Source organism: Lissotriton vulgaris, chromosome 4_1 (genome assembly GCF_964263255.1).
Source record: "Lissotriton vulgaris chromosome 4_1, aLisVul1.2, whole genome shotgun sequence".
Lineage (NCBI taxonomy): Eukaryota > Metazoa > Chordata > Amphibia > Caudata > Salamandridae > Lissotriton > Lissotriton vulgaris.
Window position 1 is genome coordinate 581,867,189 of NC_141691.1, and position 27,953 is coordinate 581,895,141.

Genomic DNA, 27,953 nt, shown 5'->3' on the forward strand with positions numbered 1-27,953 from the left:
CAAAGGGATTCAAGAATAGTCTGGGGTTATTTTCAGCGAGGGTAACAGAGTTACTACAGACTTATGATGACGAAGCATTGTCATATGTCGATGACATCTATCTAACAGACAATGACTTGGCTAGGCACTTGAATAGGGTGAATACAATTATATTAGGATTTGCCTCTGAAAGGTACAAATTCAATTTTAAAAAATCTAGAATTGTCCATTTAAACGTCATCTTTCTAGGATATGAACTTTCAAGTGAAGGATAAAATCCAGAAAACACATGTGTCGAGATGACAGCACTAATCTGCACCAACTTTGGTGGAACACTCAAGCAAAACAACAAGTAAGTGCGCACTGCAAACTGCATTTACCATAATGCTAAGGGGCGAACTGTGCTGGGAGGTCAGCAGTCTGCTCCCACCCCTTCCTGTGTCAACTGGAAATGTTTAATATGGTCCCTTGTATCAGACAAATTTGACCAACCTCTACGTTTTCATGCACTTCAGCATCATGCATCCATTCCATCTGATTTTCCTCCGTAATCACATCCTGTTTGGAGTACTGTTTGTGATTTCCCATTTATCTTACATATCTACTGTTCCCTTGCTTCTTCCAGTCTCTAACATTTCCTTTTTCCAAGCTTTCTGATTTTGCATTACACACACTTGCAAAACAATTGAAATATCTGCATTTCTGCCACGGTTGCCCTGACACTGTAATGATAAGTTTACTCATGTGGAATTTGCAATCAACATTTGTAACATTGTTTCTTTCCTGTCTTCTCACTCTCAAATTTTCCTGTCTCACTTACAAAGTTCTTTGACACCTCTCTTACGTGCTCTATTATTTTAATTCTCCCTTGCTCAACATTAGCCGTATTGGTCTTTGCTCGTATCCATTTGAGCCATTTTTAGAATTTTTGGTAAATCTTATATCTTTCTTAATATTTTTCTTAACTCTGTGGAGTTAAAAAGTTCAATTATTCGTAACCTTATCGCTTTCTCATAATCCTTTCAAATTCACAAAACGTTACAAGTTTTCTTAAATCTATAACATAATCATTCATAGATTCTTCCTCATCTTGACACGCCATATTGAATTGTATCTTTTGAAATCTATGTTTCTATGCTGGTCAAATTTTTCATTGAGACATTTTATGAGGCCTCTATCGCTATATAGACTTGTCTCCTGTTCAGAGAAAGTCACAATTAGGTCGTCTACTTCAGCACCTACTAGATTGAGTAGTAAGTCCCTTGCTTACTCAACCAAATGTTTTTGCATGTGGCTTTTAAAGAAAAAATGTTCACACCTTTTTCATCTTTCCCACTTAGGTGCAACAGTTTGTTGTTCTGTCATGTCAAATGGCATTGTCTGCAAATTAATGCGATAGAAACCCTTTTTAGGTCGAGGGACCTATAAGCTGCGAAGCAGCTTCCGTCCGGAGATCTTATGTTGTATAGTAGGGCAGTTTAGGCCCGCCTCTCAGCTCCGTTCGCTTCCATTGGCTGGCTTCCTAAACAGAGGCCAGCCATTGGAAGAGAAGTGAGTCACTTCAAACAAGCCCCATCTTTTTCGGATTCGGGGGCGTAAGTTTTGCTGTTCTTTAGCTTGTGACGTCGTCCGTCACTCAGGACAGCAAAACACGCCCCCGAATTCGAAAATTTCGTAAACTTTGTGGCCGCCATTGTTGCCCAGCCGGCGCAGAGTACGGTGATGCAACGCACATGCTCCGGCACAAACGGCGGATGGGGCTCCCGCCCAGAGCCTCGGAGCCTAGCTGCAGTCTTTTCCGCCCACACGCGATGCAAGGAGAAGCAAATTGCTCCTGCCGCTTCCTTGCACACAAGCTGTGCTGATTCAGAGGCTATCGGCTCCTGCCGAAAACTAGAGCTGCTTCCTCTGCTCTGGAGCGGACAGTCAGGTAGGTTTTCTTGTTTTAAATGTATTTTTTATCCCCCCGTGCGAGTACCCCAGCACGCGCCCCCCCCCCCCCCCCGCGAGGAGTTTATACTCTTCGCCAACTTCAACAAACAAGCCAGTCAATCAAGATGGAGCGCATCCCTTTTGTGATATCTGGCTACTTTCGCATGTAGAAGGCTTTCGGACGATGCCTCATCTCTGCCTCACAAAGGTATTGATGAATATCTTCGAAGTACTCTTCAGAAACCAATAACTCAGTACCAGATTCAGACTGATCTTCTGTTAATTCGTCAGAATCATCTACCACTTGGGACTGGAAAGACGTGTCTACCATCATAGGAGACCCTGTACTGAGATCAAGAACCAAAGTCATTTTTCACAGCATTCAGATCCAGAGGTGGTTTAGAGGGATCCACATTTTCAACCTGGAAGCGACATTGGTCCTTTGCATCTCTTGGCTCATCCACAAAGATGGAGAAACCCTGTTTGGTGGGCACACATGTAGGAATGTTCTTCCCAGGGAGAGGGACTGCATTCTCAGCCCCTGGTAAAAAGGCAACTGTAGGAGCACCCTGGAAAAATGAGCGTCTGTGCTGGTCGTTCTCAGTCAGCACCCCCAGCACGGCTCTGTGGTGAATACGCTGGGGAAGCAGGGCCGGCTGAGGTACGTTCTCCTTCATTATGGCAATGAACAGCTGGGAGTTGTCCTGGCCATAGGAGGTAGTCCTGAAGAACACACTGGAGGAAGTAACAACGCATTGTTGGGGTATAAGATTAGCTGGTGCGGTGCTGCAGTTCCGTACGGCTGTTGTGCGGGCAGACAGGCAGTGATGGTCCGGTCAGCATCCAGGGTCGATAAAACAAGGAGCATTGGTCACAGCTGAGCGCCGACGCCGCGTACTAGCTATGCAAAAATGCACATTCCTGACCCTGTTGTAGTACAGGGTTCGCGGGCACTAACGTACGGGCTACGCAGTGGGGGATGAAAACCTGGGATTTTACGTTCCTGCGACCAGCCTGCGACTTAATTGTCCGACACATGTGTGTTTCTGTGTGTGCCTGTGTATGCATCTTTGGGTCTGCAACGCCACGCGACTGCTTGTCCAGCTAGGTTTGTGTATGTTTGTGTCACTGTTACCTGCTTCTGTGTATGTTGTGCAACAGTGATTTTGTATGCGTGTGTGTTTTTGATTACATTTGCGTGTACCTTTGTGTGTATACCTGTAATTCTGTTTTGTATTGATCTTGGCGAACATTTAATTTTGGGTTACCTTGCTGGCTTGTCTGTGCTTGCATAGAAGAACATTCATATGTGACTGTGTTCCTGTGTGTAAGTATGTTAATATTTGTGTCTATGTGTTTGTGTAGTAGTGTGTGTGGATAGATATATAGATATAGATATATATATATATTTCGGTCTATGTTTCACTATGAGTGTTGTGGGTGTGTACTTTCTGCCTGCGTGTTGATTAATAATGGTCAAATGAGCACTTCTACAAGTGTCTGTACGTGTCTGGGTGGTATAGTGGGGCACGTGTTGTGTGTCTATGCATATATGTGTACTTGTGAGTTTTGGTTTCTATAAATTTACATGTGTGCTTCTGTGTGCCTAAATGTGTACATGTGCTTGTGTGGGCATGTTTGAGCCTGTTTGTATCTGTGCATCTGTGTGCTTATGCCTTATTCTGTGGTACTACTGTGGGTAAGTACTTCTGAACTGCATGCTCTTATATGTTAGTTTGGGTGTCAATTTGTGCGTGTTTATGTGCATCGGTTCAGGCTGTGAAGCTGTTAAGTCAGTACACCTAGACGTGTGCTTATGAGGGTGTCGTTTTCTTTGTTTATAAGTCTATGTCCATGCTTGTCAGTCTGTGTGTAACTATCGGCCCATCAGACAGTGTTTCTAAGTGCTTGTGTGTCTATGGGTCTGTGTTTTAAGACTGTGCAAGTTTCTCTGTGGGTGAAGAGGGTCTTTTGCTAATGGGCTTGAGTGCACTTGTGCGCTTATACGTTTGTTAATGTAATGTGTCTCTTGTGGGCACTCTCTGCGTTTGTATAACAGTGATAGTCAATCTCTGCATGTTTTTCTGTCTACCCGCCAGTTGGTGAGTGTGTGTGACTGTGTGTAACTATGTACTTCTGTTTGTGCATCTGTCTCTGTGTTTTCCAGTCCATGTGTTAATCCGTCCATTGGTGTGTTCCTGTGGTAGTTTGCTTGCCTGATATGTATACTTGTATTTATCAGTGTCTGTTTCTCAGTCTGCGTGTTGTCTTTTTTGTTGGTATGGCTGTGTGTTTGCCTGAGTGTGTAAGTGTGTATGCTTGTGTTTGCCAGTCTTTGTATCTGTTTGGCAGTTTGTATGTGGTCTGTTTGTTAATCTGGCAGTGTGTATGCATGGTTGTGTTTGCCAGTCTGTGTTTGCCAGTTTGTGTGTAGCCTGACTGTATGTGTGCTCACGTTTACTAGGCTGTATTAGTCAGTCTATCTGTTGCCTGTTTGTTGGTTCGGCTCTGTTTGCCGGAGTGTATGTATGCTCGTGTTTGTCAGTCTGGGCTTGTCAGTATGTGTTGCATTAGTGTATGTATGCTTGTGATTACTAGTTTGTGCTTGTTAGTCGACATGGTGCCTGTTAGTTAGTGTGGCTGTGTGTTTACCTGACTGTATATATGCTTGAGTTTCTCATTCTGTGTGCTGCCTGCATGTATGTATGCTCGCAATTACCAGGCTATGTTTTTCAGTCTATTTGGGTGGCTCTCTGTGTGGGTGGCTCTCTGTGTGGGTGGCTCTCTGTGTGGGTGGCTTTCTATGAGAAGGCTGAAGTGAGGCTGCTTTCCAGTGGGCAATACGCTGACAAAATATTAAGTCATGTTAAATCCGTATGGCTGACGCTTTATTTCTTTTTCTGTCTGTCTCTCTTTCTCTCTCTCTCTTTCTCTTTCTCCCTCCTCGGTCTTTCCACTCTTTCCTGGCCTTCCCTCTTTTCTCTTCAATCTCCTTTCCCTTCTCTCTCCTGCGCACCCTCCCCTCTTCATGTCTCACTCTGTCTCCTCCTCACGGTCTCCCACCCCCTCAGTATGCCGGGGAGCCCTGTCGCCTGTCTCATCTCCCTTATCTCACTCGCTCCCACACCTGTCCCACAGCTCATCTCTTTCTTAAACAGTACAGGACCCCATTCACCAGTCTGTTCCTCCTCACCAGCGTTTGTTGCTTAGTGTCCACCCCTCCCCCAATATCTGTCCCTCATACCAGTGTCTATCCCTATGCATGTCCCTCCCCGGACATCTGTTGCCACCTACACTCATTTCTGTCTCCTGCCACCAGTGTCCACCCTCACCGCTGATGTCAGCCCCAACACCAGTGTCTGTCCTCACACAGGTGTCTGCCTGTTCCCATACACTAGTACCAGTCCCTCAGCAACACCGTCTGTTCCCCTTCACCAGCGTCTGTTCCCCTTCACCAGCGTCTGTTCCCCTTCACCAGCGTCTGTTCCCCTTCACCAGCGTCTGTTCCCCTTCACCAGCGTCTGTTCCCCTTCACCAGCGTCTGTTCCCCTTCACCAGCGTCTGTTCCCCTTCACCAGCGTCTGTTCCCCTTCACCACTGTCTGCTCCCCTTCACCAGTGTTCCCCTTCCTCCCTGTACATCTGTCGTCACCTACACAAGTGTCTGTTTGTGTCTGTTCCCCTTCACCAGTGTCTGCTGCTTAGTGTCTACCGCTCCCCCAATATCTGCCCTAACACCAGTATCTGTCCCTCATACCAGTACTATCCCCATACATGTCCATCCCCATACATCCGTTGCCACCTACACTTGTGTATGCCTCGCAGCACCAGTGCCCATCCTCACCATTGAGGTCTGCCCCAACACCATGTCCATCCTTACACCAGTAAGAGTCTGTCTGTCTCCCTACGCTGGCACCAGTCCCTCAGCAACAGTGTCTGTCCCCAAATGTTGCAGTTTCTGTCTCAGCAAGGAGGGAGCGCATATTTGCAGACTGTAGACATGTGAATAGGTCAGCAGCTGTTAAGTGTCTGGGAACCACTAGGAATCCATTTCAGAAAGGTGCCAATGCCACCAGGAAGGCAACATTTTCCCTCTACATCCCTCCACCAGGCATGCCCTCCACAGACATTTAGGAGCAGTTAGAAGTGTGAGTGCAAGGAAAGGAATGTGGGATCTGCCCCTTACGGACACCATCTGCTGGAGTCGGTATCAAAGGGTCGCCTCTTCCCCGCTTTCCAAGAAGCAAACTCAGTTATAGGTGAGACTGTGTGTGTGTGTGTGTGTGTGTGTGTGTGTGTGTGTGTGTGTGTGTGTGTGTGCGTGTGCGTGTGTGTGTGTGGTGGGGTGGCTCTGTGTGTGTGTGTGTGTGGGGTGGGGTGGCTCTGTGTGTGTGTGTGGGGGGGGGTGGCTTTGTGTGTGTGTGTGTGTGTGGGGGGTGGCTGTGTGTGTGTGGGGGGTGGCTGTGTGTGTGTGTGTGTGGGGGTGGCTGTGTGTGTGTGTGTGGGGAGGGGGGGGGCTCTGTGTGTGTGTGGGGGGTGGCTCTGTGTGTGTGTGGAGGTGGCTCTGTGTGTGGGGGGGTGGGGCTCTGTGTGTGTGTGTGTGTGTGTGTGTGTGTGTGGGTGGGGAGGGGTGGCTCTCTGTGTGTGTGTGTGGGGGTGGGGTGGCTCTGTGTGTGTGTGTGGGGGGTGGCTTTGTGTGTGGGGGGGTGGCTGTGTGTGTGGGTGGCTCTGTGTGTGTGTGGAGGTGGCTCTGTGTGTGTGGGGGTGGGCTCTGTGTGTGTGTGTGGGGGTGGTTCTGTGTGTGTGTGTGTGTGTGTGTGTGTGTGTGTGTGTGTGTGTGTGTGTGGAGGTGGCTCTGTGTGTGTGGGGGTGGGCCTCTGTGTGTGGGGGTGGGCCTCTGTGTGTGTGGGGGTGGGGAGGGGTGGCGCTCTGTGAGTGGCGCTCTGTGAGTGGCGCTCTGAGTGGCGCTCTGAGTGGCGCTCTGAGTGGCGCTCTGAGTGGCGCTCTGAGTGGCGCTCTGTGTGGATAGCTTTTTTTGTAGGTGGCTCTATGTGTGGGTGGCTCTGTCTGTGTGAGGGTGACTGTGTAGGTGGCTCTGTGTGTGTGGGTAGCTCTATGTGAATGACTCTGGGTGGCTCTGTGTGGGTGGCTCTGTATGTGTGTGTGGGTGGCTTTGTGTGTTTGGCTCTGTGGGTGTAAATGCAATAGGTTATGCTTTTGCAAGCGATTGAGCTATTAGCATTGTAAATGACAATGCCATTTATTTAACGATTAAGCTATTGGCAATGTAAATGACAATGCCATTTATTTATGATTTTAAAAAAATAAAAAAAAATGTCATGAGCAATGCCAATAGCTCTACCTTTAATAATGCCGAGACCATTGCATTGTAAATTCTTGTTTCCTCTTCCATTAAATGTATTTTATCAATTTTAGTCATTTATGTTGATGTAGTTTCATTTCCTTGTAACATTTTAATTACTTCCCTTTTTTACCAACTTGTGCGTGAGTATATATGTATAATATTTTAATTATAGGTTTTCTTTATCAATTTGAATTGTTAAACAATGGCCAAGAGTCTGGCTTCAAAATGGCTTAATTACATGAGCTATATCCATTTGCCTGGTTTCAAAATAGCTACTCCCATTGAATTCTGTGGGGAACTGCTAAAATGCCGGACCAAAAGATGGCCACTGCCTCAGAGTTATCGTGATCTCCCGTTTGCAGAGTATACATTTTAAATTGAAGGAATTACCCTTCATCTCCTTTTCGAGCGCTCCTTTAATAAGAGTGTGCGCCACTGTCACTTTACTGACAACGATCACCTTTCTTTCTTTATGCGTAGCAATGCAGATAATCCACTGGTTTTTTTTGTCAGCCCAAGATTCATGACTTATATGACAACAGGCTCTCTGTTCCTCTGGACCTCATCCACAAACTAGAACATCCTGATACCATATTACATCACAGATATTGAGTAGGAATGTTCGTTATTTTTCCAAATCACTGCTCTTCAACTGACACGAACTAACCTCAGAATCCTGCACACATTCTCAGTGTTATCATCAGAGGGGACATATAATTCTAGCTATATGTTGCAATATCACACCAAGGAGAATCCTTGAGCTTGCTGCATAGAACACATGACTAGGTAATATTATAAGATGTTTCCAGGCTCCTACCTTATCCGTGGCAATAACAAATGTTCTGAGACGTATTACTTAACCCCATGTGCATTTTTATTAATTTATAGAGAACTTATGCGCAGTGGACATACTGGTCCCTCTTCAGATAATCAGGTATACAGAAATCAGACACAGACTCAAGGCAACTGCACTTAATGAACATATACCTTAATGGCAAAGAACTCTCACCCCAGCACATTGCCAACTGTGCAAAGCATGCAACATGGTCACTAAAATCAAATTTTGGATTTCAAAATAATGGCAAGGGTGCAATGCACTCCTCTTTATATTTCTCAATCAGTAGATTATAAATGGAGCCTGCACATTGGCACTGAAGCTGCTGCTCAAAATAACTCAAGATGCAAAAGTCTTAATGGCAATTCTACTCTATGAATACTATGCGTTCTCCACCTGTACGGTTTTGTTTTTCGGAACTGAAGAGAAAGAAGCAGTATTCCGAACTGCTAGGAGCACCGAGATGTTAAAAATAACTTGCCTACCATACATGGTCAGAGAGGCTGACATGTCAATTAATAATCCAGTTCCAGTCGCCCTCTCTGTATCGGACTGACAATGCTTAAAATCAAGAAAGCAAAGCCTAACTGGTCCAGTAAACCAGGTTTCCTGAATAGCAAATATGTTGAACTTGTGACTGCATGAAATTGTGCGATCAAAAGGCATCATTTTTAGTCCAATACGTTTCATGACTAAAGAGAGGGGCGCTTGTATTGCCAGCAATAATTTCAGCAGGACACCAGTCTGTCACGACCAATCATTAATGACCACAGGTCTTATGTAGCAATTTTGAGTTGTCTGTTGTCTTCTTTACAGGTTGCGCAAGAATTCCAGTACACATTCGCCATCTGTTTGCTTTACAAAGAACTAATCAACGAAAGAGGAGCAGCAAAAGCAAACCACTTCAATGCCACAACCCTTTTATGAACTGGGGCGCTTCAACACATCGAGTAACTTCTAAGGCCAGGAATGGCCTTCAAGGAGTACACCACCAGCTCCCGAAAGCCGTGCTCTTCAGAATCACAGCAGGCACTGCAGGGCTTGTAAGAGAAGTACCGCGCCAATCACAGACCGAAGAAAGCAGCAATATTCTAGCAGCATTCGCTTTATTGCTGCTTCGGCCTTTAGTAACCTGTGCTACTTGAGAGCAAGTTTGAAAGCCTGAACTGGATATATGGATCTAGCACAACTCTGGACATTCAACACTGCACTCCTCCGCTGCACAGCGGAGCACAAGCGGTCAAAAGCAGTCTGACAATCCTAGACAAACAGTAAATAGCAAAAAGTCAAACTGCTTAGGTTCAACGCAGCTTATAGAAATGTATGGCACAGAAATCCAGAGGCACAAAGAAGCTGATAGCAGTTCTGGCTTTATGGCAACTAAGCAGGTTAAAGGATTATGATATCTAAGAAGTCCTTAAATAAGGGTTCTTCAACTAGTAGGCTCAGGGGCTACTCTTAGCTCACCTTATGTTTATCCAAACCTAGTAAATTAACAGCTTTTGTTTGGTTAAATTAAATGTTTCCATAATGGAAAAATATTTATTTAAAAGTAATATGAGGTTATTCTCAGAACTGATAAGCTAATGTATGCAACAACAAAAATATAATACACACAGCCAATATTAACCCTTTCCTTGCTGCCGTCGGCCATGGGCCGACGGCAGCACTACCTTCCCAGTGCTGCCGTCGGCCAATGGCCGACGCGGCCCCACCCGCGCACGGAAACACCTGCACCGCGGCGGAATTACCGCCGCGGTTAACGGGTTAAAATGCCAAATCATGTTGGTTGGGGTCTTTTTTCTGATGGGTCTTTGTTCGGTCCAGGGGCATTGTGCGAACTCTGCGATCAGATTGCCACTTTTTTCCACACTAAAATCTCGGATATTTACACTGCTCTCCAGAGTCATAATCTTACCCATGTCCCCTATCCCTCCTTAGATCAGCCCTCAGCCTCCAAAGATATTTTGACCAACTTCCCTCTTCTCTCGACTGAGACACTGGACAAATTACTAGACGCAACCAAGTCTGGCTCCCCTCTGGATCCCTGTCCCCTTAAAATCCTTAAAAATTGCAGGGATACCCTACTTCCCCCTTTGCTGGAAGTTATGAATAGAGCCATCTCCAGTGGTGAATTCCCAGCCCCTTGGAAGACTGCCATCGTTAAGCCCCTTTTAAAAAAGGCCTCCTTGGATCCTGGGATTCTGAAGAATTTTCGCCCCATTTCTCTTCTTCCCGCTCCAGCTAAGATGTTGGAGGCTCATTTAAACCACCACCTTAGTGCCTTTCTAGATAACACCTGCCTGCTTGATCCATCTCAGCATGGCTTTCGAAAGGCACATAGTACAGAGTCAGCCCTTACAGTGGTGGTCAATAATGTTCGCGCCAAGGTCGATAGTGGTCAGACCACTCTTCTGATCCTACTCGACCTTACGGCAGCATTTGACACCCTGTCTCCCACCATTCTGGCCGCCCGCCTCAGTGAGACGGGAGTGAAGGGGCTGGCTCTCAGCCTCCTCACTTCTTTTCTTAACCATCGGGAGCAAAGGGTCAAACTGGGTGACTTCCTTTCCAATGCCATGCCTTTGCAATGTGGGGTACCACAGGGCTCTGCTTTGAGCCCTACATTGTTCAATATCTACGTGGCCCCACTTGCAAGACTGGTAAGATCTTTTGGACTGCAAGTACTCTCATATGCCGACGACACCCAGATTATGGTCTCCTTGTCCCACTCTGTTGAGACCACGGCTCTAAATTTCCGAAACTGTATGGAAGCTGTGGCAGGCTGGATGGCCTCGAATTTTCTTAAATTGAACGGGGAGAAAACGGAGATCCTGATCTTCGGGGGAAAAAAAGGAGATCTGGTCAGATGATTGGTGGCCCCAGACTCTTGGATCCTGTCCCCAGCCTTCCCTTTCTGCCCGTAACCTGGGAGTCATTTTTGACACCTCACTCGCTTTTGATAAGCAAGTAAGTAGAACTGTCGCAACCTGCTGTGGGGTCCTAAGAATCCTAAGAAAACTCACTCTGTACCTCTCCCCTGATGCCCGGAAACAGGTAGCAGTTGCCCTTCTATCCTCGCGACTGGATTACTGCAATGCTCTTTACCTTGGCATGAGCGCTAAACTACTCCATCGCCTGCAGGTTATCCAGAACGTGGTAGCAAGATTCGTTGTCAACGCCCCCAGACGTTCCTCCGGGACCAGGATCAGGAGAAACCTTCACTGGCTCCCGGTGTATGCCAGAATAAAATTTAAGATTCTGACCATCACCCACAAGGCTCTTCACGGTGCTGGCGCTGAGGGCATCAGGACTTTAGTGTCATCCTATACCCCAGGCAGGGCACTACGCTCCTCCGGTCAGTACCTGTTGTCTATTCCCCGAGTTGCCAAGGCGAGATGGGGTGGTAAGGCATTCTCCACACTAGCTCCCAGACTTTGGAATGAGCTCCCCCTGGAACTCAGGGTCCAGGATTCCCTGCTACTCTTCAGAAAGGGCCTCAAAACCCTGCTCTTCACTGAAGCCTACTCTTCGGCCTTTTCTCATCTCCTTTTCATCTCAGTACCTGGCTATTTTATTCCATCTTTTGCGCCTTGACGCCTTTGGGCAAAGTAGCGCTTGTATAAATCGCCATTCATTCATTCATTCATTGTAGGAAGGTGGAATCCGACTGCATAGTTACCCCCACTTTTTCCCTGGAGTTTCGATGGGTTTTGGCTGGGATCCTGCTATCCAGGGTCCCAGCCTGTTTCCCTCTCTAAACTGATTGCATGTACATTAGGTACACTCCAAATTGGTTACTGGGTTACCTTTGTGAGTCCCTAGGCATAGGTACCCCAGAGGCCTACCAGGGGCTGAAGCATATATTATGCCACCCCTGGGCAGCCTTCCAAAATGACACCACAGGTCTGCTACTGCAGCCTGGGTAAGGTGGTGCTTGCATCCCTTACTTAGATATAGTATACCTATATCTACCTTTTAAAACAGACACATATAAACCTATAAGTCACTCCTATGGCAGGCCTTGACAATCCTGGAGGCAGAGTGCTTGGTTTTGTGTGAGAGCAAGAGCTGAGCCCCTCAGCAGCTTTCGGAATCCCTTCCTTATAGCCATTCTGTGAAACAGCCATACCATATACTCTTAAGTGCATTATAACCTCCTGGTTAATGCCAACTTTGGAATGGCTGGATCAAATCATGTCGTTTTTGGTGTCAAACACTTTGGAATACTACCCCCCGCCAGTCCTGGCGGCGGGGGTACCATTCCACCCTTCTAGAGGTAGAAGACATGTACACACTGATCTAACCGGTAAAAGTTAAACAGAGCCCCAGCAAGAGAAAATGGATGCTGCTGCCACAGACACGAGTCTGACCTCCTGCTGCTGGGCGAAAATCCAGCAGGGGTGGCCTGGACAATAGGTTTCCTGTCCAGGGAGGTGTAACCACCTCCCCAAATAGGCTTTAGTGTTTTGGGTCACTGTGGGTGCATTCAGTGAATGCTTTACAGACAGTGCCTGGGGCACACAAGGTGTCCCTCTGCATTTCCCAGTTCAAACCGGTTGCTGGGGCACTCAGCCCCAGCTCTGGCGGGAAACTGGACAAAGGGGAAGGGGTGTAACCATCCCCTCCCCAGCTCCTCCCATAGGTGGGACCTTGGAGTTCGTCCATCCCCTAAACTTAGTATAAGTATAGGAACCCAGTCCCTAGGACTTTAGACTACCCTGGACGAAACTCTGCAACATATATCTTGGACCTTCGACATTCTATTTCGACAAGAAGACTGAAGAAATCTCCCTTGGGGTCAAGGAGTGACTCCCCTGTTCAAACAGGCGCCAAAGAAGCATCTTGCCAGTCTGCATTTTCGAGGCTCCCGCCGGATCCCGAAGAATCTGCAACACAGGACACAGACTTCCAGACATCTCCATTGCCTAAATAAGTCCCCAGCAAAGCGGAGACCTGTAGCCATCAAGAGAGACGTAGGACTGGAACTCCTGGACATCCAGCACATTTGCTAGTGCATCGAGTTCCAGAGCTTTCCCGAAGTTGTGCATTGGGCTACTTGTAGTCCAAGCCCTGAGCACCTTTTGCACCGAAGTTTGTGGGCCTACACTCCACAAGTGTTCTGTAGGCCCGCTTCCTGCCTTTCTGCTACAGGCCACTTCGCGATCCCTGGTCCGTCGACTGGTGGGTCCCCATGAAGGAATCTCTTTGGTTTTATGTATTTATTTTATTTAACTTTTAAGGCACACAGCTACCCATACAGGGTTTCCCGGCGCCATGGGTAGTCTAAAAGGGTGAAAAGATAACAAAATGCAGCTTATTGTAGAAAAAGCCATGTCTTGAGGCCCTTTCAAAAGTTGAAATATTTGGTTTCAGTTTTCAATGAAGTAGGCAAGGAATTCCAAATCCCATTTCTTGGGACCAGTGTTGGGGGGCCCCATAGGTCCTTGAGTTTGCCCAGGATGACAACCTCGGTCTTGAAAAGTTGTTACGCATCCATTCTGAGAATTTATACAATCCCTGTTTGAGGGCTAAGATGTTATCATCTTCGGTGGCGGAAAGAGAAAAGATGATTTGTGTGTCGTCAGCGTATGAAAATAGAGAAAGACCAACATTCTCCACGATTGTGGCCAGGGTTCTAATACGGATATTAAAGGAGTAAGGGACTCAAAATAGCCCCTGGGGCACTTCGTACGCTGAACAACAGATTTTAGAAGAGGCTTTAGAGGAAAAGACCTGAAAGGTGCGGCCACTAAGGAAGGAGGCAGCCAGGCGGGACCTTCCCACTCCCAAGGACAGGAGAGAGGCAAGAAGAATAAAATGCGACTGTATTGAATGTGGCACTCAAATCAAGTAATACGAGTGCTGTTGTCTCTCCACGGTCCATGCAATGACGCAATCTCTTAGTGACTCCAAGAAGAGTCGTTTGTGTGGAGTGGTTAGCCCATAAGCCCGATTGGGATGGATGCAGGAAACCAAATCTCTCCACATGAGGAGTTAATTGATTGTTGACATGTCTTTCCAGGATCTTAGAGAGCACGGGGAGTAAAGAGATTGGCCTAAAATTTGACAGTATCAAACGGGTCAGCTCCAACCTTTTTTAAGAGTGGAATAACCATTGCGTGTTTCCACTCAAGCGGGACAAAGGCATCTCTCAGTGAGGAATTAAGAAGCTCTTTTAGGACGTTAAAGTCAGGAAGGAGTTGACGCAATATTTTAGTTGGCAAAGGGTCACGTGGAGAGCCCGATTTAATGCTTAACAGACAGTCATAAAAAGACATCATCAAATGGTAGCCAGGTACATAATTTGGCTACGGAATCAAGCTCACTTTCGTGAGTAGGGTCAAAAGTCAGCATGGATCTGACTGGGAGGGAAGAGGAACCCAAAGTACCATAAATAAGTTCAACCTCCTCGATGAATAAGTCAGCAATTTTATCACATTGAATCTCATAGAGGATCGGGGGAGGCGGAGTAGTGTCAGAGCCTGTCAACTTCTTTACCACCAAGAAGAGGGCTTTCCTCGTTGGTCCAGATGTGCCCTGACTCCCCTCCAACGGGTGAGTCCCTCAGACCTTGCTGGTCTGCACCAAAGTCCATCTTTACATTCAACGTGGGTTGCTGTTGCCAAGGCTTTTTGGGTCCATCTGGATACAGATGCTGCAGCACTCGACATCTGACGTGGGACAAGCCGAATCCAGCTCCTGGTTGCAGTCGACGCCTCCTGGTCCTTGTGGCTGAAGAGTCACATCACCTGAAATCACCAGACATCGACTGGCATCTCCTTGTTGCCTCCCTGGTCACTGGAATGTGGGCCAGACTCTGTCCCCTCTGCTTTCAGGTTATTCAGATCCCCGAACCACCCTTGGATCCATCCGGACACTCTTCATCTGGTCGCCTGCAGCACTTCTTTGCAGCTCTCCATAGGAAGCCCGACATGGAAAGAAGACCTATGCACCCGGCTTCCCTGGGTGAGCTAACATGAGTACTTCGGTGCTCCTGTGGGTCTTGACTCTCGAAGTGTTCAGTACTGGAGGGGTTTGTTCCTAGTCCACTCTCCTTAATCTTTAAAAATCTAACCACAACTTTCTACATAGAAGTCAATGGCGATTAGCGGCTGTGTTTAGACATTGCAAGCGTCCACAGCAGGTCTCCTGCGTCCCTACCTTGGGTGGTTCCTGGTTGCCCCAGCGGTTCTACAGGCTCTAGGCCTTGTTTCTATGCTCCTCGTGGTTCTTGTACCACTTTATTAGGATATGGTTTGTGAGGCCCCTAGGTGAAAACGTATACTGTGTGCGCTAATTAATTGTATTGTACTTTTGCCTCTAGCCTCATAAAGAGACTAGAGGGGTGTGTTTAGAATATATATATATATATATATATATATATATATATATATATATATATATATATATATACACATATACACACACACACACACCCACTAGCAGCCCGTCCCGACGTTGTCCGGGAGCAAAAGGCTGCTTCAGGGCCCCCGCCCGCCCCGCAGAAGAGTTGTCTGTGCAAGTCCTGGCCCTGTTCAACTGATTTGGCCCACTTGTATTATTTTTTTGATTCGTATGTATTGTTTTCCGCGTTTTATGTTGTCCGCAAGATGTGAGGAAAGTGTTGTGTCACCTGTTTAATGTTTTTTTTCTTTCGAAGACTCTTTCAGTGTGTTCGTTTTTGTATCCCTTCAAAGAAGTTTCCCTTTCGTTTTGTCAATTGTGTGGTGAAGTCCTGGCAGTGCTCGAGTGATTATGGGCAGTTGTGGTACTTTTGTTATTCGTATGTCTTATTGTAAGCATTTTATCTTGTCCGCAAGATGTGAGGAAAGTCTTGTGAATGCGCAGTCGGGTGCGTTTCTCCGTTAAGAAATGTCGGCTTTTTTTGTTCGCGTTAACCCCCTGTGACGTTGTTGGTCAATGGCCAATGGTTAAAGACTTTTTTTTTGGTAAACCGAAGTCGTGTGTGTTTCTTTAGTGCGTTGTGATTGGTGTAGTATGCGATTAATCCTGCCCCCTGTGTGGCGTCAGTTGACACTCCTCGTCGATGGAAGGCCCGCCCGGTTTTTAATGCTAAGGAGTCAATGTTGTCTGGGTAACTGCAACGAATGTGTGCATTTCTTATAGCGCGCACCTCTGCTGTTTTTGTATATTGGTGTTACCGCGCTGTATGTGTGAATTTAAATTAATTGAAAGCGCATTTCCGCTGTATGTGTTGGGATTTGCAAAGGTTTGTTAGAAATTCATTGAAAGCGCATTTCCGCTCTGTGTGCATATGCAAGTGTGTTGTGAAGTCGCTTGGCCTAGGTTTGATATTTGCACTTGGCACGGCCCTGTAAACGCCCGCATTTGTTGTTTGAGACGCCCACGACCACGCCCCCAAGGGACTACTTTACCACTTTTGGCGTTTTTGCTTTTTTAATGTATATGGTGTACATATCTATAGCCTATGTCCTTCTGCCACATCTCCCCTTTTAAATGGTGTATTGGGTGTAGTGATTGGTGCATTACTTTTGTAGTTTACCTGGCTCAAAGGTTTGTGTTCTCTCTTTAAAATGCAGCAAGAGGGTTAGTTTCTGGGATCCGGTTCCCGTAGTCAGGTGGCGTGTAAATCTCGGCAAACCCCGCCACCGAGTAATTTCAATAGTTCTCAAAGTTTTACCGTAGTAAGCAACACACGCACTCGGAAAAGGTACAGCTAGTGAGCATTTATTCCCAAAGTAACGCTACGCGTTTCAGCACAAAAGTGCCTTGTTCACACGTTTTGTACACACACACACACACACACACATATATATATATATATATATACATATACATATATACATACCTGGTGTGGTTCTCCTTTCATTTGATCACTCATGAGATTATAGACTGGTAAAACAAGCTGCTTTACATTCCTTCAAGACTTAGCCTGAAGGCTGCTCTACACAGCTACCACTAGGATAGCTTTCTATAAAGGTTGTCTTTAAACCTATCAATAAGGGTTGTTTGGACTAGTGCAAAGTGCCCGCTAGAATAGTGGACAGCATATGCCAGGCCAACTTCTCACAAGCATTACATATATAAGACTAAAATGACATGTAGAGCAATTCAAAATTTAAACTGAAAGCTTTTTTGACATTGTGGACAACCTTGCCAGATGCCCCGAGGTGGTCACTACCAGTAATTCTCCATGCAAAGGCCACTAATGGGATCGTGTTTGAAGTGGTCACTATTGTACTACTGTAATTTGTGTTAGCAGGTCTGAATGATTCTTATTGAATTAAAGTAGCTTTTACTGTGGAAAATGTTAGAGATCGCTGCTCTAAAGAATGTGAATGGGCCAAAGGAAAAACAAAATGTATAATACAGTGCATCGGAAACTTTAGACTGAACCGAATAACTAGGTGTAATTAGAGTGTGAACATCTCAGGTAATGCATTACCAGGTGAATTTGTGTCCACTTCTGAAAGTTACAGCTCCAGAAAGGAGCAGGCCAACATGGAACAGTTCAGGAGTAAAACCACTGCTAAATTGATCTACAGCAGAAACCACAGCTCCTTACAAAAGTGATCAAGAAATTACAAGACCTGGAGGAAAGCAGCAATCCAGAAACACAGAAAGAAAGAACAAGCATTGGAAATGCAAAAGGTCTCGCGTTTCCTCGAGTTGGAGCTATTGGCGTTGTAAATGACAATGTCTTTTACCCATGTGTTATGGAGTGTATGTACGTGATGTGTAATGGAATTATGTGGGTTGGATTGTAATTGTTAGTTGTGGAATTGTGTGGGGTGGAACTGTGTGATGTGGACTGGATTTGTGTAGTGGAATTATGTGGCATGGTGTGAAGAGGAATTATGTGGATAGTATTTATGTGGTATTGAGAGTCTATGTAGGCGATAATTTCTCAGGCCTGGGTCATTGTTTTTCTTTGATTTAAAGTGAACTAGAAGGGTCACTGTGGTCTGATACTTCTACACAGAACAGAAAAATATGACACTTAACATGAAAAACAGCATGCTTATTACAGCTCCTACTACACTGCTGTACCAGTTTGCCTGCAAAGGATTTTAAGGATATTGAAATGCATTTCCGTAAAATAAGAAGCAGAATGCAAAGTTAAAAAAAATGACAGGCAGAAAGAAATAACAAGTGGATGATAAGCAATATGTAAATTCATCATTGTTTAGTAAGTTAACCATTCACTGATGTTATCTATTGTGACCAGCATGTCAAAATTTCAAATGCTGGCTCCCACAACTCAGCCTTTTTAATCTTTCTGAGGTCATAAAATAAGTACCATTCGATTGGGTAATAACAGCATTGTAAAATTAACACATTACTCTTGGCATATTTATTTATGTGGTTTGTGCAATGCAGATTTTCGTGTGCATATGCAATAAACATCAGAACAAGAACAAAATGGGTTAATCTTTAAACTTACAGGACCAGTCGTATTGCTATGCACAGCAGTGCTCAAAATGACCCCCTATACAAGTGTACTTTCTTGAGTCTGATAAGTGCTGATACAGTCCAATTAAAAGCATTGCAACTCTGCTGAGAAGTGCAGATACGCTCCCTCGCAAAATAAAGAAGTGCAGGTACTCAGTACCTGCCCATCTAAAGCACTGATATACAGTGATTTTATGTAACACGAAATCTATAATGCAGTAGATACTAAACTTTCACCTATAATAAATAATTAACATGTGGCCGGACGGGGTTCCTGTAGACATATACAAATCCAATGCTAAGTTCTGGGCACCACTTTTGACTAATGTTTTAAATAGTTGTAACGAAACTGGGTTTCTCCCTACATGGCAAGAGGCCATTGTGGTTCCAATCTTCAAGAAAGGAGATTGTAATGATCCTAAATGTTACAGGCCAATTTAATTGCTGGACTCCCTGATGAAGGTTGCGGGATGGGTAGTATTAAACAGATTACAGATATGGGCAGAAGACACAGGTATTCTCTCAAAATTTCAATATGGTTTTAGAGCAGGATTAGGTACCACGGAACAAGGACTAAATTTAGCAATGATAATAGGCAAATATATGGCGACAAAAAGGGATAAATTATATTTAACATTCATTGATCTGAGCTCGGCCTTTGACTGCTTGAATCACGAAATGTTATGATCTACACTACTGCAACTAGGTATTGATGTAAACCTGTTGAATTTTATTAAAGAATTATATCGGGAGGCAGGTGCGAAGGTACGGTTTGGGAGTAATGGTGAGTGTACCACCAAATTTCGCATAAACAAAGGAGTCAGGCAAGGAATGCATACTTGCACCGTTTTTATTAAACTTATATATAAAGTGTGGCATCCTATCTTATTCAAGATAGACAGGACTACCCCCAAATTGGAGACCTCCCAGTCCCCATTTTACTATACGCAGATGACGCGGTAATCATGGCCAGGACTCAAGTGGGTCTACAGAGATCGCTCACCACCTTTTCAAATTATAGGAGTACCAAAGGATTAAAAATCAATATTAGCAAGACTTTTAGCATGTGTTGTACTACCAAGAAAAACCCTGTGTGTAAAATGTTCCTATCAAATACAAAGATTGATACAACTAATACATTCTCTTACCTTGGCATAAATTTTGATAATAAGGGGACATGGTCGTCAGCAGCTTATACAAGGAAATTAGCCTTCTTGCGTACCATTGGAGCAGTGAGAAACTTCGCTAACAAATTAGGGGGTCGACCTTTGCAAGTTTTGGTGGAGATATACAAATCCAAATGTGTGTCCACTGTAACATACGGTGCAGGAATTTGGGGGATAGCGGATACTCACGAAATCCAACTTTGTGAGACCGCATTCCTCCGATACTTGTTAGCAGTTCCTAGGGTCTACTTCTACATATGTATGCCATAAAGAATTAGGTATAGTTTACATCTCAGACCTCATTAAAGTTAGTCCTATACTATTATGGCACAAGGTATGGACTTCTGATGAGACCGTACTCAATAGAGATATAATCATGGATTGTCTGAAACTCTAGGGGGGGGGGGGGGGGGGTCTTAGAATTGATTGGATAACATACATAAAGAGCTTCTTGAGAGATATCGGACATCCTGAATATTTCGATTCCCGACCTGTTTAGCGACAATATCGAGAACAAAGCTGAAAGAAACTGGTCTCCTTTTTTTGGAGAACAAACGCTGGCTGCTAGAGGGTAGATCTGTCTTGGAGAATCAATTGATTCTACATTGACAGGGCATTCAGCAATACCAGATTTCCATCCAAAGCAGTTACTATCATATGTTATTGACTCGCTTCAGGAGGGGGGGGGGGGGGGGGGGGGCGGGCTAGTTTCTTTAGACTACTCACGTTCCCCGAGGCCAATTCTTGGTCTAAAAACCTGATCCTGTGCCCTTGCGATGACACATCTCTACAGTCGCTGTTACATTGTATTTTGTTCTGCAAATTCTATACCTTGCCTGAGGAAAAATATTTAATATTTTTGTTGAGAAAGTGGGGTCTGAGACAATGCAGACTGGCTCTCCTGAGAATGCAAATGCTGGAAGATGAAATGACTATGTGCTTAGTGTCCATGTTTTTAAAAAGCATAATTAGACAGACTATCAATGAATTGACCAAATCTTTTATAATATTGTACTTCCGTATTGCCTGGTTCTAAATTAATTTTAATGTGTATGATGATTATGTATTTCTGTTTTTTAACTGTACATTTACCTGTACTTTTGTGATTTATAATTGAAATCGATTAAAGCTATTCTTGAACTGTACTGTCATATGAATAATGGTGTAGAGAAGCAGATTTTATTTTCACTAGCATCGCAATACTCCATTTCTATTCATTATTGGTTACTGAAGGGATTTATGCCCTTGTGCTCCAGCTGTTTAAACCATAGTAGTTAATATCTTCTGCATTTGACAAATACATCATGGCATGAATCAAAGTGATCAGGAGATACAGGGCAAGTGTGTATGTGACGCCATATGGGGAAGGCTGGCTGAGCAGAGTTATTCTAAGCCTGGGTGATCTTTCTTGAGACCCGACGTTCACCATTTAAACGTATTCTTCCTCAACTCGACTCATCCAGAATTCTGGGCATTTTTGCGACAGCAAGTTCCATTTATATGTTGTTAAATTTGAGTTGGAATCAGTTTGCAGATACAGTAAAAACGGAGCTGATGGGGACAAAAATATATTATGCAGGTTGCCTGGGCGGTGGTCCTTTTTTTCTTCAAGGTTGCAGCTCGGCAACGAAAGATAATGCAATCAGATGCAAAGAGGAAAATGAACCTCGTGCAAAACCACACAGCAGCATCCATTGTTGGGCCAGAGCACATCTCTTTTCAACAAGAGGATTCCAGTGAGCGCCATGACGGGTGAGACCTACTAGGCACCGCTCTACCACTGCAACAGCCGCCCACGAGCTAGAGCCAAGAAAAGTGCGCCCAATGCGCCAAAGAATAAGATGGCCGACAGTTAGGAGAGACCCAGTGAGCAGGAGAGTAATGGGGAGGAAAGATGAGTCTGCTGTTACAACTCCACCCAGGGCCTCTGTCACTCGCTACCTTCATTGCTATTCAACTGTTGGAGGCTCGTGGGGACAATGGCGCCGCCCTTTGTAAAGGGTAGCTAATCACAAACACAACGAAGATTCCGATGGCTAGCATACAAGGTTGTGGGAAAGTACACCAGGTTAGTAGTGTCATGTCGTTTTAGTACACAGCATTTCCAAACAAGCATTTGCATAGCCAATAGGTCTCGCCTTTGGGACCTTATAAGTGTTTAGCCATGCAACACTTGATGTTGTTGCACAAAGGATATTTAGAGACCCTCTCTAAAGAGCGCTCTTTCTCAATAAAGAGCAGGGAATGTGAAAAGTCATTGCACACCGTAGCACAAAACAATACACCATTGTGTTAGGTGGAAAACTCTAAAGAACAATTCGCTGCCTGTACCGGATTGGCAGACACCTATTCTCTGTGCCCGGGCAGTTTACAAGCTGAGAAATGAAAGAGGTGGAGACGCGGAAGGTGGTGGGGGATGGCATGTGAAAAGGAGGAGGTGATTTACAACATCAAGTGTGGCAGCCGGAGCCATGGTAAAGATAAACATGCGCTGCCGCGAAAGTGAAAGCGACATCAAAGTAACTTCATCCACAACAGATGGCACCCTGCGCGCCACTGCTCGCTCCCAGAACGCAGCTGGCGCTCTGCTCGCTCCCGCAAGGCGTAGGCTGTGGGAGTGAACATTTGTCTAAAAGGAGGGACATGTGCCCGTGTTTAGCCATTGGCAGGCTACAAAAACACAATGACACAGGAAACAGCCAACCAAATGCGGGGGGCGAATCTGAGCCACACTGAAAAGTTTATACTGATTACATTAAGCCTCCCATAGAGCAGCGCATGCGCTAGGCTCGACCAAATAAGAACCAAGCATGTTTAAAACAAAAAAAATATATCCCTCCTAGGACACAACATCACAAAACTGATGGAGGTGCAGGATAATCATTTACAAACTATTTTTGTACACAGGAGAACATTAAAGAATGACAATCTTCAAGCAGAAATGGTAGAAACAAAAGAGAATTTAAAAACTACCCTGAAAAGGAAACCAGGAATAATATTAAATATTGATAAAAACAAATGGCACCACACAGTCCGGCATTAATACAGCAGTAATCTAATATAGCACCAATTAATGCATAGGGCATCCATTATTGTCCTATTGAAGCCATAAAAAGCTTGAACATTATGACTGCAGGATGGTCTTTTGAGCATGGTCTTTGAAAGGCATTAGCCAACCCTTTGGCTTTGCAAGTGCTGATTACCACGGTTCAACATCATCATTAAAATTATTAAGAAGAAAATAAAGGCCCATTCAGTGTCCCAACTTTTTCTATACTGCAAAGTGTATCCCAGTGTGATCTATGTGCATGCATCACCATGCATACACATGTATGTGTTATGATGCTGCAGCAGCACGATTTTTTATCTTTTACTTTGCTTCATGACGGCGGGTGTCATCTTTAGTGAAAGAAGCAGCAGAGAGGCATATTGCAGCAGCCATGCCCTCCAAAACATTTTTTTTAAAAGAGAGAAAGCTAGTCTGGGGAGGTGCAGAGAAGCAACACCGCTGAGCAACTTGGAGCAACACTGAGAAGGCAGGAAGCAACAGGAATAGATAAGTTAACACATTTACTCCCATGCAGTGTTGAAAGCAAATGATAAAAAAGTAGTTCTCTGAAAGCAAGTAGTGGAGGATTACCAGTCATCTATTTAGAAGGATGATCAAGAAGCTATGGGCCAAGGAAAGAACAAAGTGGAAGGCAATCCATTTAATAAGCAGGACAGCAAATGAGATTGACATGAAAGCGAACTAAGGATGAGCAAAGAGCTGACCCGCCGCTATTGTACACAATAGGTGTTTCGACAACAGCTACAGCTGTATGTCGGCCAAACCTCAAACATAATTGGCGTTGCCAATGCTGAGCAGCACTGATTTTTCCCCCAATGCAGCTGCGTTATGACCTATCAAACTCATATGAAATGACACACATGCCTTTTTTTCCAGCAATTTACTGCCTGGCCCTAACCCAAAAGAAAATGTACACACACACACACACACGTATATATCCTTATTGGCACTGCAAATTATAAATAAAAGTAATCTAATGTAATAAGAAAATCTCCCCTCCCCTTTGTTTTTTTATTCCCCGATTTGGTGCCGCCAAGCGACTGTCAGTGGACTGTCAACTTCTTGGGATATGTAGATATATATCCAGCACTCCTTTTCTTTTACGATCCTCTGAGTCCACGAATCAAAAAATGCAAGGACTCCTTATTTCATGCAGTAGTTACATTTTATTTTTTTGTTCTCCGCAGCCATGCCTAGATTGTGTACGTGTATGTGTATATATATATATATATATATATATATATATATATATATATATATATATATATATATATATATATATATATATATATATATATTTTTTTTAGTAGTAGTAATAGCTTTATTCGATAAAAACATATCATAAAAGCATTTCTTACATCTTTAAAAACAATTTTATCAACAATCATCAACGTTAAAACATTTTTATATACGAACAGCATATTGGGCAGGGGGGCTCATTCACTGGATTAGTAGTTTTTTTGCAGTTCTTAAACGCCATGCCCAGCCCAAGAATTTTGCCATGCAAGTGGAAAAGAGGGGTCTAGCATCTGTACGTAGAATTCGTAGGGCTTCTGAATGAGAACGAGTTCCTAAACACCTGCAAAGGGGCTTCAACCACCTACGTCTCGGGCCTGCATAGACACTACACTCAAACAACACGTGGGACACGGACTCTACCCTTAGATCACAGAAGGGGCAGTAAGGTACGGTTTGAGCGGGCGGTTTCCAGGTGGAAGTGAACTCACACAGTGGAAGCACCCCCACCCTAAACTTGATGTACAATGATCTGTCCCATGAGCTCTGAATAGTGTCTAGATAAGGTTCCCTATACGGGGTCTCTTTGACTAACAGAAACAGGGCTACAGATTTGCAATGATTTGTACTTCGAACCCTCTCATAGTCTACCCATGCCCAATAAGCCTTCTTTAGCTTTTGTTTCGGAGGTGCAGATTTGTTGGCCCAAGCCTCTCCTAGTCCTAATTTATGAAGCAGCTTTTTGACCTCCCTAAGCCAGATGATGTTATGCAAGCCCGGTAGGGACATAATGTCGTTTAAGGCTTCTGCATAACTGCTAAGTTCTTGCACATTCCAGATTCTGGACCATAGGAGAAGTGGGCGTAATCTCGCTTGATCGCATATTGCCCGGGTACCTGCGTCTAGTAGCAGTGGGATTGTTGGTGTGCTGTGGGGCAAGCCCTTAAGGTCTTTGTGGAAGTTGTTCTCAAGATGAGCCAGAGTATCAACTCTGTGAGTGCCCCACAGTTCGGCACCGTATAGTGCCGCGCTCACAACCCTTGCCCTATAAATATCTAGGGGGGCCCCAATTGGTTTTAGTAATGAGGCTCGCTGTTCCTTGAGCAAGAAACCTGCCACCCTTTTGTGAGTCAGAAACACTTTTTGGTGGTGTGCCTTCCAGCTCATGGTGTCACTGATACGTATACCCAGGTAGTCAAATTCTTTGACGCGATCAAGTGGGACAGAATCTAGGGCCGGTGGAAAAAGTCTTTTTGGGCGGGTTAAGGACTAGAAACTTAGTTTTACCTATGTTTATAGCCAAGCCCCTTCCATCACAGAAGGCCTTGAAGCTGGAAAGCAACGATCGGATGCCCATTGGTGATTTCGAGATTAGGAGGGTATCGTCCGCGAACAGGAGCGTTGGGATTTTCCTTCCAGCCAGGGTGGGTGCATCTGATGGTTGCTGGAGAAGGTGCTCCACCACTCCGTTAATGTAAAGAGAAAACAGAGGGGGGGCACAAACACACCCTTGGCGGACGCCCCTGTCCACGGGGATACGAGGTGTTTTCTCTCCCTGTGCACCCCATCTAATTTGGGCAAAATTCCTGTCATGAAATTTTACAAGCAACGACAGCAAATAAGGAGGGAGGCCTAACCCATCGAGGACGTTCCATAAGAGTGCGCGTGGTACTAGGTCGAAGGCAGTCCGCAAGTCAATAAAGACTAAGTACAAACTGCCCCCTCCCAGCACCACCACTTTCCAATAGATCATTAGAAGGCGGAACGTCTGCTCGATTGTGCCTGTTCCTGTTCTGAAGCCCGCTTGAAGATCTGACAGGATCCGATTTTCATCGGCCCACTGGATGATCCTGCCCAGTACCACCTTTCCTGCTACCTTTTGGGAGGAGTCCAATAAACTAATTGGTCGATAGTTCGCTGGGTCGTCCCTAGAGCCTTTTTTAAAAATAGGTACGACTTCAGCGCCCCTCCATGAGTCAGGAAAAACCCCAGCCAACAATACCTCGTTCAAAAGGGAGGCAATTAGTCTACTCCAAGAAGGCGGGTAATTCTTAATTAGGTCTCCTGGGATTCCGTCGGGACCTGACGCTTTGTTCGAGACAATACATCGAATTGCTCTCTCTACTTCCAGGCTGGTAAATAGACTATCATAACACGGGAGGTCAGTTATAGGATTAGGCAATGAACCCAAAGATGGGCAAGCTAACTGAGATGCACCTGGAGGAGCGGAGTACAATTTCAAAAAGTGGTTAAACCATACGTCCCCAGGAATATTGCAAGTTAGCTGCTGGTCAGTGGGCTTTTCCCTAACTCTTAGTAGGTCCCAGAACCTCTTAGCATCCTTCCTAATGCTTGCCTCTACTAGATCTCCCCAGAAATTAGAATCATAATCACACATATATATATATATATATTTATACACACACACACCTCGTTGCACAATTCCTTCTTGAAAGAACGAGCGCAGACCAAAGTTGTGCTTAGTTTATTTCGCCACCAGATCTAGTCGCGTTTCGGCCGTCCCTCAGCCTTGATCACATGACGATATATATATCGTAGCGGGAGAGCAGGAGGAAACATAGGTAATCTGCCATTTTGAGCTCAGCGAAACTAATACGTTCATTGCTGAGATAGTCCTTCCCTCTGCCCTACGATGTCTTAAGGACACCGATCAGGAGTCTTTTTTTCTCGCCTAGTTAGGTTTGAGCAAATAGCAATTGCAGATTTTTGCAATTCTGGTACCAAGAATCTAGAATTGGATACACATTAGAGGGTGTAGACCGTCCATTTTCTTGCACCTCGGTCCTGATGAAAACCTGGAAACTACCACACATAGGTTGAAACATGTAGACCACTCACATAGATACTCATGGTCATAATCACCCACTAAGTATCTCAACACCCTTGTTTAGCATTGTCCAGTAGCTTGCGAATAAAGTTTTTTCTCCCAAGTCATACCAGGACAATTTATATTTTCTGCACTTATCACTCAACAACCAGCTATACTGTAGTTGAGGTGTTGCAGCACACCCTGATGGCACGTCATCAGGGTGGACCCCAATGATGAAGCATGTCACCACTAAGCTGGCGAGTGAGGGTTTTTTTACAAAAGGAAAAATGTTCCTCTTCTCAAATACACATCCCATTCAGAATCTATGATTATCGGTGGTGATACTCCTTTTTTTGTTACTAAGACATATATACACACACACACTGTACAAACATTGGCAAAGCCAACACAAGTGGCTATAATGACACCCCAAGCAAATATATGCACATTGAAATTCAATTTGCAGATGTTAGCACAATATACCCATCTGCTTTTGCCAGTGCCTGCATTATATACCTGCAATATTTATTGTGCAAAAATCTGTCCTATTCCACCAGCCAAATTACAAAATGCTACCTACTCAGAGTTCGTAAGTGCAATTATCATAGGCGTTCTCACTGCAAGGTGCAAAATTATTTAATCTGTACGAAAATATACACTAATAAACTGGAAGAACAAGTGATTTGCCTTCGGTAAGTTATTATCTGGTAGCGACATAGTCTAGCCGCAGATTACTTACCTTCTGAATTCTCCACAGGTGCCAGAGGACGGCAGCTTATGACTTTGTGGGGACGTTGACTCCAGTGGTGAAGTCGTATAAATCCCCTCCGACATGTGAACGTCAGTTTCTTCTGTTAAGCCTTATGCACCAAAATGCATAGCCACTATAGAAACTGGCTGTGAAAGCAGTGTGACAAAAATATCAATGCATCTTTAAAATAGAATTAGAAAATGGAAATAAATGGTATGATAATACCCAGACAAGGCCCATAAGAAAAGACCCAATATTGTGATGAAGCAATTGGAAATGGAAGGTATGGCAATACCAAGTCAATATTTAATTGGTCTGTTGAATTACACAATTACGTGAAACGGGGATCACTC

At 44.8% G+C, this 27,953-nt stretch overlaps 1 protein-coding gene and 1 pseudogene across 1 annotated transcript in view; both read right to left on the reverse strand.

Moving 5' to 3' along the window:
• KBTBD2 (kelch repeat and BTB domain containing 2) overlaps positions 1 to 27,953 on the reverse strand; it is a 155,956-nt gene that overhangs the window by 117,570 nt on the left and 10,433 nt on the right. The gene's annotated exons all lie outside the window — the stretch shown is intronic.
• LOC147722289 (cyclin-A1-like) lies at positions 1,906 to 27,683 on the reverse strand (annotated as a pseudogene).